We start from the raw sequence: 13,380 nt of genomic DNA on the forward strand, positions 1-13,380 counted from the left end.
AAGGATGTACATACAAAAGTGTTGCTTTCATCAAATTGTAACAGTGGTGTTTATACAAAGAAATTGAAACGAAGAAGCCACGCACAAAGAAAGAGTTATAGAGAAAGGTCACCAATTCAGTAGTTCGGCAGTTTTTAACTGAACTAAAATCTACCAATTCAGCAAAGCCAACAATCACTAACCTGCTTGTCTCAACAACAAAACACCATTATTGTGATGGAAACTAATGGATAGCTGAATAGCACAGATGAAAAGTCAGACGAAAATTTTATTACATCAGGAACTATGTATTATACGTGTCCAATGTAACTTTGAATATGCAACAATGAAGACCTTCAACCTGAAATAGAGGATGATCATTTAGACAGCATCAGAATTACTAAAGAAAAAGTAAAAACAGCCATCCTCAAATCAGACTACATCCATGTCGCTGGGCTCAACACCCGCACATCTCAGGAGATGGGACACCGACGACCAGATGAGTTGTCAAGGTAGATAAGGAGAAGTGCCATAAGCAGGTCCACCAGATCATCACTTGTCCCCGCTCATAAGCTTATCACCTAGAACCAAGCAGCCTAGACGGCTTCCTCCCTATCTGCAGAGTTAGCTAAATCAACAAAAAAAATGCTACAGTTACCATGCTAGAAGCTCGACGAAGACGTTGTTGAATGCACAACTCAGATATGTCAAGTGAGAGCCGATATACATACAGCTTGATGAAGACAGGGCTGGATCCAGGACTCGTCCAAAAGCATCCAGAATGCAGTTTCACATTTCCAGCTTCTTGATATCATTCTTTGGTCTGAGAAAGATGGAGCATAAATAAATTTACCTAAACACATTGTCAGATAAAAAGCAAACTCACTGATGCACTAATGTAAATTAAGGATATTATCCAGGATGCACCTATTGCATAAAAGATACAGTAGTATACAGGAATTCCAATAGGAAGGTTTGTTTCAAATTGTCAAAGAACAAAATAACTTAATGGGATCTGATTATGTGTTAGTACACAGTAAGATGAGATGTAATCATTCGCAGCTAGTAAAGTAAGTAAATAACCCACCTCACGGTCCACCTGAACCCCCAAAAGCACACAAATATAAACCCATCTGTGCAAGCACCGACACATAAAAAAAGAGGATAATCTGAACACACAACACTCATGTACGTATCAGCAAGAGTGGCAAATCCGCTCACTGCGGCTCGGATGTACTCCTCAAAGGACTCGTGGTACTCGTCATATAGCTGATGTGATTATATCGTTCTGCGCAACAAAATAGAAAAACAATTGGGGGATGAAATCGGGCCAAGCCTTAGGCATGGCCGAAGGGAGGTGGGGAGGAAGGCGACTTACATGCAGAGCATCATCCATTCCCCCAGATCGATCATGCTTTCTTCGGAGCAGAACCGTGGCTCCGACTTGCCCTCGAAGATGTTGATACCCTTCTGCATGATGAAGCTCCATCCATTCCCTCCAGATCAATCATCTTGAGGTCGCCCTTGCCCTGCCATCGTCATCGTAGCCACCAGTCCTACACACCGACGGTCGCAAACCCTAGAAGCGGTTGTGTTCTGTTGCGTACGTCGCGGCGTGGTCTGTATCGTCTGGGGAGAGATTTATGGGGGACGGGAGACGGGGCGGCCTCACACTCGCATCAAAGACGTTTTGACTGGTTCCCTCAATAAAGAAAGGACGCTTCGACGGGAGGAGCATTCGATTCCACTTCTGCGGGCCAAGAAGGAGGAACCAACGTGTCGGGTCTGGTGCACGGGCGGGATCAATCATTGGCTGCAGATCTGAGTCACACCTGCGGGAGAGAGAAAGGATGATTACATGTAAAAGAAAAAAATAGAAAAAATATAGTGACGTGGAAGCCTACATGTCAAGATAATTGGTGCTAGTGGGATGATGATGTGGATAGGCTGCATGTCAAGAGAAATAGGTTAGTGGGGATGAACTATTTAGGTATTATAGATATGAAGGTTATCAATCAACTAATCTTTCAGAGTATGCATACATTTAGGGGAAGCCTATTTTATCTTTGAAAATTAATTTCCGCATGTCATCGGTTACATATTTATCTACTCTTCAATGATTACTATTTTGTCAACAATCATCCAAAAAGGGGGAGATTGTTGGTGTAGTCCAGTGCCCCCTTGTGTTTTGTGATTGTTGTCAGAAACAGTGGGGGACTGATTGTTTGCTAGTACACACAGAGGGAAACAGTCCCTGGAGTGTCGAGAATATTTCTATAGTATTTCGAGAAGTTTGCTATAAACTTCATGAAAGTTATCTAAGCAGCAAAGATTGTGAAGCTTCGAGGAGTTTGACACCGAGAAGATTGTGTGTCAGAGATGACACCCAAAAATATTGATGACGCAAAGCAATTGCTACGGAATGCGGTGCGAGTGGATTGACTACAGTGATGAAGTTTGAAGATGGAAATAAGACATAATTCTTTTTCATAGTTTTATTTTCTTCACTTGAGTCATAGGACCACCGTACTATTAAGAGGGGTATAAGTATTTTGAGACTTTTGCCTACTGTGATGCTTTACTGAAATCTATCCTTTGTGAGGCGAGAGAAATCTCATCAATCGAAAAGTATTCACTCTCCAGCCAGAGACGATGTTCTTCTAGGCTGCAAGAGAAATGCTCTAGCAGAGGAGTCAGCTTTACTTATTCCCCAGGTAAAGTTGTCGGGTGTGTTTGAAATCCGATTGTTGGAAACATGTTGGTTGGGCATCGACTGGGCTTCAGGCCCTTATTGGTCATTCCCATTCAGGATTGTTGTGGCTATAAATAGCCAACCCGCACTAACTAAGATGGTTGGCTGCTCTGCTTGAGATTTTAAGAACATTGATTGAGCACCCCTCTCCGATCGATTTGAGTAAATCCACTGAGAGAAAACTAATAGCCAGATAACTTGGATTGTGGTCGAGCATCAGAGTAGAACTAAGTTGAGAGTTCTTGTGCAGAGCTACTAACTTTCTAGACGGTTAGGTGTCTGTCCGAGGAGCAAGAGTAATTGTGATTTGTGAAAGCAAGGTGTGTTAAAGGTATGGAGATTGCCCATAAGAATCTACCTCGAGTGAAATTTATCTCGTGTATTTAATCACAAGTCCCTCCAACTAGACGTAGCTCGTTTGCAGAAGAGTGAACTGGTCTACCAAATCATCTGTCGCCATCGAGCACCCGTGGTTAGTTCTGTGTCCGCATTTATCTTCAGTAATTTATTCTCGGCTGATGTGTATCTCCTGTGTTGTTCGTCGGTACAATTCCATTTGCATATCATTTAAGCATATCTATCATTGTTGTAACCATGTTGTGTTGTATATTTGCATTTGTCGTGCTTAGGGTTGTTTGTCTATATTTTCGTTTGATCTCTATTTTCAATGAAATTTTAAATCTCTCATTCACCCCCCCCTCCCCCCGGTTTGGTTAATATACTCTCGATAGTATAATTTTGCTCAAGGAAGATCTTCGTATTGTCAGTTCAAGACTGAGAGATGCTAAGTCTACGGTTATGAAGGACTGGATTGACACTCTATTTGATCCATTAGATAATTCCTAGAACTCAAAGATGCTAAGTCTACGGTTATGAAGGACTGGATTGACACTCTTATTTGATCCATTAGATAATTCTTAGAACTCAAAGATGTTAAGTCTACGGTTATGAAGGACTGGATTGACACTCTTATTTGATCCATTAGATAATTCCTAGAACTCAAAGATGTTAAGTCTACGGTTATGAAGGATTGGATTGACACTCTTATTTGATCCATTAGATAATTCCTAGAACTGACATTAGCTGAGTGCCTCTTGTTCCCTTTTGTTTCATTAGTTTTCTTTTCCTCATCTTTTTTTCTTCTCTTTTTGTTTGTACTTGTATTGACTTTATTGTTTTATTATAATAATGAGTAAAATATAGCATAATGGTTGTTCTACGGTCAGTATTCAAAAGAAAACATTGGAAAATAGTTTCAATGCAAAATAGATGTGATGTGATTGTATTCACGGCCGACAATTAGTTCGAACCGCATCCGGGTCTTAAAGTAGACAACTCATGTTGGTGTCCATGGTATTATCAGCTATGAATAGAGAGCTGCAAGTGCGTGTACAATCGCGCTATCACTCAACCACACAATGCCATCCTTTATCCGAATTCGGTTACTATGAATAGGATGCCGCTAAAAGCTCAGCGCATAATATCATCCATATCCAAATCAGTTTACTATCAATAGTAGTGGTCTAGCTGCTCGTTCAGCTCGTCCAAAAATTTAGCACCTGCGTACAACTAAGCATGCTTAGCAATTGTGCAGATAAGCACAACAGTGGTTTTCTTTTGCGAACTCGTTTTTTTATCTATTTATGAGATCAGGTCGATTTCCAAACAGAACCAAACACCTAGAAGTTCAGCACCATATAAATTAACCTTCACAAGAGTTTCAAAATTATTGCCGTGGTTTTTGTTCAAGAAACGGAGGGGAGTAGAAAATAATCAAAAAGTAAAATGTGTGTAGAATCTACTCTTTTGGTATCTCTGTGCGTGGCACTTAGGGGGTGTTTGGTTCAGAGACTTTTTAGTCCCAGAGACTAGAAAAAGTCCCTAGGAACCAAACGGGAGGGACTTTTTCTATAGGGACTAAAAAAAGACTCTACTAGAGAGTCTTTTTTAATTAGTCCTTAGGACTTGAAAAAGTCCTAGGACTTCTGAAGCAAACACCACGTGAAAGAAAAGAGGTGTACCACCAGACGAAAACCGACCGATCACGGTTGAACGGTGACCCATCCGGTTCCCACTACTCGCTGAACGTGGGGGCCTCAACCTCATCCATGACCAGAAGAATCTGCCACGAGTCCCCGACTGTTTACACCCAGCTCTCTCTCCCACACGTGGCGTCTCCCTTCCCTACCCCTACGGGCGCGTGAGTTGTGAGCCCCAATTTATCATCCTTATCCGGTACATATCCATCCTGCGCACCTGCGAAAAAAAAGAAGACGAGAAGCTTCTTGGCTACGTGGCGACCATCCGGCGCCCCATCAATTCGTCGGACGACTCGTAGTAGTCGGCGGGGGACATTTTACTAGCAAAGGGAAGAAAATGCGGCGGTTTTTTCTTTACTTCGCGTCGCTTGCTTTTATCCGTGGGCCTCCTTTTTAAAAGGCGCTACTTTTCTTCGCCGCTTCCAATCCCCCCTCTCTCCTCTCCTCTCTTGCGTTTCTTCCCTCTCGGCTTCTCCTCCCTCTCTCTTGACGGCGAGCGGCTATGGCGACGGTGCAGGCGGTGGCCAAAGGGACCCTGGTCTCGCCGTGCGGCAACCGGGCCGCAGGATTTGGTGCCCGGCGGCGCGGTGCCGTGGCGGCCCGCATGTCGCCCTGCGCGCCGGCGGCGGTGCAGATCGGCAGGAAGAGCCTGTTTCTTGGCGCCAGGCTCACGGTCGGTCCCAGGAGAACGAAGCTCGTTCCTCGGAATCTAGTCGCCTCACCGATGCAGGTAAATTTAATTTTCCGCTCTAGTTTATTCATTTTTCTGTTGGCTGCGATTCTCTTTTGATCGTCGGTGTCCTCTTTTTTATTTTATAATGCTATATTTTCCGGACTTAACCTGTTCTCCGCGATAAATTCGCTGATATAGTCATTCTATCCGAATCTCATCCGCATGCAGAGTTGAACACCTATATTTGACTTTCTGCTATTTTGCAACTAATCTCCAACTATTGTGGTGTGCGGGGCCAATATGCTGAGCCTGTATGTTCTGTCGCAGATGAATCTTGCGTTTGCGAAATCCACCAAGTGGTGGGAAAAGGGTCTGCAGCCCAACATGAGGGAGATTGAGTCCGCCCAGGACCTCGTCGACTCGCTGGCCAACGCCGGCGACAGGCTCGTCGTCGTTGACTTCTTCTCCCCTGGCTGCGGCGGCTGCCGTGCCCTCCACCCCAAGGTGAAAATCATGGCTGCGGAAATGTTGATAATACTGCGGAAATGAAAATTTTTGCGGTGTTCTTAAATTATTTTATTTCCCTATGCAGATTTGCCAGTTTGCTGAACAGAACCCAGATGTGCTCTTCTTGCAAGTGAACTACGAGGAACACAAGTCCATGTGCTACAGCCTCCATGTCCATGTTCTGCCCTTCTTCAGGTTCTACAGGGGAGCCCAGGGCCGCCTCTGCAGCTTCAGCTGTACTAACGCAACCGTAAGATACTAATCTGGTCATGTGCACTTTCATGCTCCTGTGAATTATAGAACGCGAGAGGAGTCAGAAGCAAACAAACTATGTTTTAAGTTCCAAGAGATCCTCCCAAACTTACCTATCAAGGCTTTGAACGTCCTCCATATAGCGTAACTTGGAGCTTACTGATAGTGTAGGGATCGAAGGTCTTTCACTGAATTTGAAGGAACATATTATGGTCTCATCTTATTCTAGACGTGTAGTCTCTTGCAGGAAGCGTATCATTTACCATTTGATGAGATGCTTACTATGGTGGCACTTGTCTTTTCAGATAAAGAAGTTCAGGGATGCGCTTGCCAAGCACAATCCGGATAGGTGTAGCATTGGCCCAACCAGGGGCCTCGAGGAGTCTGAGCTGCTGGCCTTGGCTGCGAACAAGGACCTGGAATTCACCTACACGAAGCAGCCAGAACCAGTTCCGAGTGGAGACAGGGAGGTCATTGCTCCTGGGAGCCCAAGGCTTCCTCCACCGGCAAAACCATTGGTTCGGCAGGGGTCCGGAGAGAGGACCTTGGTCTCATCAGGAAGATGAGATTGTGATGTGACGACGGTCTAAATGGGATCGCGTCCATCGGTTCTCTGTACAGTTTCTCGATTGTTGTTGGTGTGTACAGATTGTACTCTCTCATGGTTGTGTAGAGTGCAGGCTTGATAGATTTTTACTACTTGTCAAGCCTGCCCCGCCTGTGTCTGCTAGAAGCGTAGAAGTAGAAGCAATACTGTAGTAGTACCAGCAAGTATTGTGGGTAATCCTCTGCCAGTAAATTGTATGGTAGCTGAGTTAATTTGAGTGCCAATATATTCAGTTATATCGTGCCTGCGTTGCTCTTCTATCAAATACTCCTATTTTTGAGTGCCAATATATTCAGTTATATCGTGCCTGCGTTGCTCTTCTATCAAATACTCCTATTTTGGTTTGTTCCTCTTGTAGTAGTTTTGGTCATTAGAAAATCTGAAATCCAGCGGCTGCTAATACAATCTTCTCTTGCATTCTTGCATTCCCATCTGCGTGGTGAGGTAACATGTATCACATGTACTCTTTAAAGAAATTGTAGGTATTACATGTACTCTCTCTTTAAAGAAATTGTAAAGAAATATAAGATGACGCATAACGGTAACCTGCAAATTTTCTCCCCCATCAACGGATGCGGAAGGATGCCATCCAACCGTAGCCGTATATATTTCAAACTCCTTTTTAATAACTTTTTAACAAACCGGATAGTAAACAGGCCCGGATTTCGTACAAACATGATGGATTTAATTACATTTTAAATATTTAGAAAAATTTCAAATATTTAGAAAAAAAACCCGTCTCTAAACGTATCCTACGGGATTTCGTACATATTATCCTAAGGGGATTTCATGCAAACGGATTTAATTACATTTCAAACATTTAGAAAAAAAAACTGTTCCTAAACCTATCCTACGGGGATTTTGTACATGTTATCGTAAGGGGATTTCATGCAAAATGACGGATTTAATTACATTTTGAACATTTAGAAAAGAAAACCTGCCCGTAAACCTGGCGGCGGCGCCTGGCGTTCAAGTTCGTGTCGTCCTCCTTCGTGATAAGACCGATGAAGTGAAGATATGGTCTTCGGCGAGGAAGAGTAGAAGACGGGAGACAGACCGGCCCACATGGGACACCAGGCCCCGTCGCCTCCTGTGGCCTACTAATCCTTGAAGGAGTCTGCGCCTTGTCCGTCGCCGGTGGAGGTGACGTCCACGAGAAAAATAGTAGCGCTGGCGCTGTCGTCGTCCCACCGGGCCGGCTGATGGTTCGTCGGCGGCGCGTAGGAGGCGCAGCTGGCGACGTTCTCCGCGATCGCCTGCAGCTGCGCCTTCGCGGCTGCCACTTCCTGGCTTGCGGTGGCTTGAGCGTGAATGGCATTGTAGATGGCACGCTGCTCCGCAACGAAATTTGGGTTCGCTGGGGCCATGGCCGCCACGGCATCCTCGCTCGCGTGCTCGTTGTAGATCTAGCCCTCCGCCAGCCAGTGCTGCTTCAGGAGGAACATGTTGTAATGTTGTTTCTCCTGCGCCTGCTGAAACGCCGACAAAGGTGATGACGCAGGTTGCACCTTCGCCATGGCGGCGTTGAACTGCGCCTGCGCCTGCTCCATGGTGAAGCCGGCGTGCACTGGAGGCGCGGGAGCCGGGACGGAGTCGTCGGAGCGCGTCTCCATCGTGGTGTCGTTCTCGTCGTTGGAGACCTCGAGCGATGACGGTGTCCTGGATTAAGGGGTACGAACCTAGTTGGCCCGCAGTTCTTAGCCGAGCTTAGCGGCCTCATTCTCATAAGAAAGGACCCCAAAGCCTCGCACCTCATGATGATAAGACAACTTCTGTCGAAGACTTGACGTGTACTCTATTGACATCTTCGGCCGTCGCCATGTGCATCCTTAGATCTGCAACCGACTATGTAACCCTAGGTGACCCTCTGACGTGTATATAAGTCGAAGGGTTTAGCCTGTGGAAGGGATTCGATCATAATCACATCCAGCTAGCCTTAGGGTTAGAACACAACTTACGATCTTGAGGGAGATCAAGTTTGTACTCGATACACAACCATCAATACAATCAAAACAGGACGTAGGGTATTATCTCTTCGAGAGGGCCCGAACCTGGGTAAATACTATCTCCTTCGTTCCTTGTTACCCACTGATATGAGATCCACAATTCAGGACTCCCTACCCCGAGGTCTTCCAGTTTTACCACCGACAGGCGAGCTAGCCGGCCTCGATCCGCCTAGCACGGTGGCTATGCCAGGCGGCGGCAAGGGCGGCCACCGCGTGCTTCATCTCCAGCGTCAGACTGTCCCACAGCTTTCCCGCTGGCGGTCATGATGGATGTAGTGCAAGGGAGGAGGATGTGCAAGGGCTTGTGTTGTGGTGTTAGCCGGGTGTGGCCGCCTTTCTATAGTGGATTCCGGTGAGGCGAGGCGTCCGGGTACATCAATGTGCGGCGTCGGAGTGGGTTTCTCGGCCGGTGAGCCTGCTTAATGGCGGCATATGTACGGACAACGACATTGAATGGGCATGGTAGATATCCGCCCCGTTTCGTCCAGTAACGCGTCTCCGACATTGAACAGGCATGGACACCGGAGAGCGTCGAGGGCGGCACCCTCGGCCGGTGCGCCGCTTCAGTGGTGGAGGCCGTGAGAGGTCGCGTCCGCCCTGAGCCGTCTGCAATGTTGAGCGGCGCGCTCTACAGCGGCATGAATGCGAGCAGTTGGCTCCGGGCGGGAGCGCGCGACGAAGCGAAGGGTTTTTTGGTGGACCAGGACGGTCAGAAGCGGGTTTGGGATCGGTCCGGACTACCGCAAACCTCCCTACGTTTGTCTCCGATTTGCGGGAGAAATCGTGTCCGAACCACCCGTCGATCGATACAGGTCGGTGTTGTATGACTTTCGCGGTCCGGATAGCATGGTACGGACGATTAGGGAGGTTTGCGGGGAGATGCCCTTAGCATTCTGTAGTTTGAAGCTGGACTTTGGAATCGGACAAAACGGGAAGGTGGAAAAGAGAGGATTTTGAAAAACTAACAAGGCACAGGCCTTGTGGTTGCTCTCCCTTGAAGTGAAAAAAGGGGTGGTCCTGCTGAGCTAGATCGAGTTGTTCAACCATCAATTTTCTATCACAGGGATCTTATGGATGATATACGTTACTGGAAAAATGGTTGGTATTACCAATTGGATCAGCATGTCATATCATTGTTTTGCCATAGGATAATAGGAACAAGAAATGAGAAAGCATGGGGTGCAGAATAAATAATTAGGCAAGAACATGCCATGCCATATCATCAAGCGTATGCATATTAATTTTCGTTATTTTCTTCTCCTTTCCCGACGCATAATTGGCCTCCGGTTTTCCTTATCAGACGGACAAGGACCATGAGATCTGGCTGGAAGACTTGTGGATTTCCCATCCCTCGAGTGTGCATCACTCTTGTCGGCTATAACAGGTGTGCCTCCCTTGGCTTCTCGAAAGATTCAGCTCCCTGATAACTGCGATTCTGGAGGCTTCCTCCCAGCTCGTCGAAAACAACGGCATGTCGACGCCAGCTACGTGGCAACGCGCTGGGTTCCAGTTGAAACGTTCATATTCTGGTCGACTGCACCTGTTGGTCTGGTTATCTGCTGTAGCAATCTCCACGTCGCAGTACATCGGAACCTGGATTTTGTACGTTTTGTAAGGGCGTCATCAACGCCGACCTCCAAATTCAACACCGTATTCCTTTGCGGACAGGCAGGCCAGTTCACGAACAGTATTGTTGGAGCCGACCATTCAACCGTTCACGCATACATTTCAAAACAAATTTTAACAAACCAAATAAATTACATGAAAACCGAATGATTTTCATCTAAATCGAAGCAAATTCATTACATTTTTAATATATTTCATTAAAAAGACCGAACCAAAACTTAGTCTAAATCTAAGGCGGCGGCCGTCCTCCCAGTCCTTATGTCCCCTCCAGTGTTGGCCATGTCCATGTCCGACCGAGATGAGACCCGTGAAGCGAATGTGCAATTGCCGGCGACGAAGAGTAGGACATGGGACACACACCGACCCACTTAAGACTCGAAGCCCCGTCGCCTCCCATGCATTGCTCCTCATCGGTGTCCACGACCTATCCATCGCCGGTGCACGTGAGGTCGACGATGAACGTGGACGGGGCGAACGGGGCGGCACGCTTGTCGTGTCATCGGCGCCGACGAAACGTCGCTGATGGCATGAAGGACGCGCAGGTCCCGACGTTCTCGTCTGCAATAGCATGTGCGCCTCTGTGTCCGGTTGCGCTGCGACCGTGTTGCGAGTAGCGTGAGCGCGAGCGGCCACATACAACGCTCGCTGCTCAATGACGAAGTTGGGGTTCTCTACGGCCATGGCCGCCATGGCCTCCTCGCTCGCGCACTCGCCGTAGACTTGGCCCTGCACCAGCCGATGATGCTTGAGGAGGGAGAGGTTGTACCATTGCTCCTTCTGCACCTCCTGGAATGTCGACAACGGCGGCGGTGCCGCCTGCTCCTCCGCCATGGCGTCGCTGAAGTGCGCCTGTGTCTGCCCCATGGTCAAGCCGGAATGGACCAGGGAGGGCTCCGGCACGGAGTCGCCGTTGTATCCTGTCTCCGTCGTTGAGACCTCCCGGGAGCTGGTCGGCATGCGGACCTCTATCCCCTTGCACGGCCTGCCTGCCAGCTGGCCGCAAGGGCGGCCACCTTGTGCTTTTGCTTTGTCGAGAGGCTCTCCCACAACACGTTACCGCACACGGTCATGGCGGATGAGGTGCATGGGAGAAGGATGTGGAGCGGACGTGTTGTGTCGTCTGTGTCGGGCATGGCCTCATTTAAATAGTGGATCCCAATGAGGCCAAGCGGCGAGATGTGTCATGATACGTCTCCAACATATTTAGAAATTTTTATTGTTCCATGCTGTTATATTATCATTCGTGTATGTTTTACAATCATTTTATAGCAACTTTATATCATTTTTTGGGACTAATCTATTGACATAGTGCCCAGTGCCAGCTGCTGTTTTTTTGCTTGTTTTTTTATTACGCGGAATATCGGTACCAAACGGAGTCCAAACGTAGTGAAACTTTTTGGAGATTTTTTTAGACCAGAAGACACCTTTGGGAAGCACCTGGGGGAGCCCGGTGGGGACCACAACCCACCAGGGCGCCCCCAGGGGATTGTGGGGCCCACGGGGGTCTCCTCCACCGCCTCTTCGCCATATAAATTCCCAAAAATTTCAGAAACCCTAAGGGAGTCGACGAAAAACAATTCCAGCCGTCTTAAATTCTAGAACCATGAGATCCAATCTAACACCATCACGGAGGGGTTCATCATCCTCATTGGTGCCTCTCCGATGATGCGTGAGCAGTCCATCATAGACCCACGGGTCCGTAGGTAGTAGTTAGATGGCTTCTTCTCTCTCTTTAATTCTTAATACAATGGTCTCTTGGAGATCTATTGGATGTAATGACTTTTTGCAGGGTGTTTGTTGGGATCTGATGATGTTCGAGGTTATGATCAGATTTTTATCCATGAAAGTTATTTGAGTCATCTTTGATCTCTTATATGCATGACTATTTATAGCCTCGTATTTCTTCTCCGAATCTTTGGTTTAGTTAGGCCAACTAGATTGATTTTTTTTGCCATGGGAAGAGGTGCTTTGTGATGGGTTCGATCTTGCGGTGTCCTCTCCCGGTGACAGAAGGGGCAGTGAGGCACGCATGTATCGTTGCTATTAAGGATAACAAGATGGGGGCTATTCCTACATGAATAGATCTCGTCTACATCATGACATCATTCTTATTGCATTACTCCGTTTCTCCATGAACTTAATACACTAGATGCATGCTGGATAGCGGTCGATGTGTGGAGTAATAGTAGTAGATGCAGGCAGGAGTCGGTCTATTAATCTTGGACGTGATGCCTATATATTGATCATTGCCTGGATATCATCATAATTATTTGTTCTTCTATAAATTGCCCAACAGTAATTTGTTTACCCACCGTGCGCTATTTTCTCGAGAGAAGCCACTAGTGAAATCTACGGCCCCCGGGTCTATCTTTTATTATATTTGCTTTTTCGATCTATTATTTGCCTCTTTTATTTACAGATCTATTATTCCAAAAACCCAAAAATACCTTGCTTCACTTTGTCATTACTTATTTTATTTCACGTTTTATCGAGAGCTATTTATCCAATCTACTACAAATCAATCTATCTTTTTACCGTGGAGGGATTGACAACCCCTCTTACGCGTCGGGTTGCAAGTATTTGTTCTTTGTGTGCAGGTACTGTTTACATAGTGTTGCTTGGTTCTTCTGCGGTATTGGTGTCCATATGACAACACGATAAGTTTCATGAATATCAATAAGTTTTGGATGTACTAGATTTTAAAAATCAAGATTCTCAATGTTTGAAGTTTCTTGCACGGGGAGTAAACATGCACCCAGTGAGACACATGTGTTTTTCCAATCCATTTAGGTGCACCGTCACATGTGCATATTGCTTAAATTTGATTTTTGCACATTATACCCCTAGAAAATCAATCAATGTACTAAAATGTCTTAATGATCTCCGTTTCCTTTTTAAAAATTAAAACGTCCCTCCTTTGGTATTCACCGCGGGAAAAT

At 46.4% G+C, this 13,380-nt stretch overlaps 1 pseudogene; it reads left to right on the forward strand.

The window, feature by feature from the left end:
- Positions 1 to 5,182: 5,182 nt before the first annotated feature.
- On the forward strand, positions 5,183 to 7,045 carry LOC109747914 (thioredoxin-like 1-2, chloroplastic; annotated as a pseudogene).
- The last annotated feature ends 6,335 nt before the right edge of the window (positions 7,046 to 13,380 follow it).

The sequence above is a fragment of the Aegilops tauschii genome, chromosome 4, assembly GCF_002575655.3.
Source record: "Aegilops tauschii subsp. strangulata cultivar AL8/78 chromosome 4, Aet v6.0, whole genome shotgun sequence".
In the NCBI taxonomy this organism is placed as follows: Eukaryota; Viridiplantae; Streptophyta; class Magnoliopsida; order Poales; family Poaceae; genus Aegilops; species Aegilops tauschii.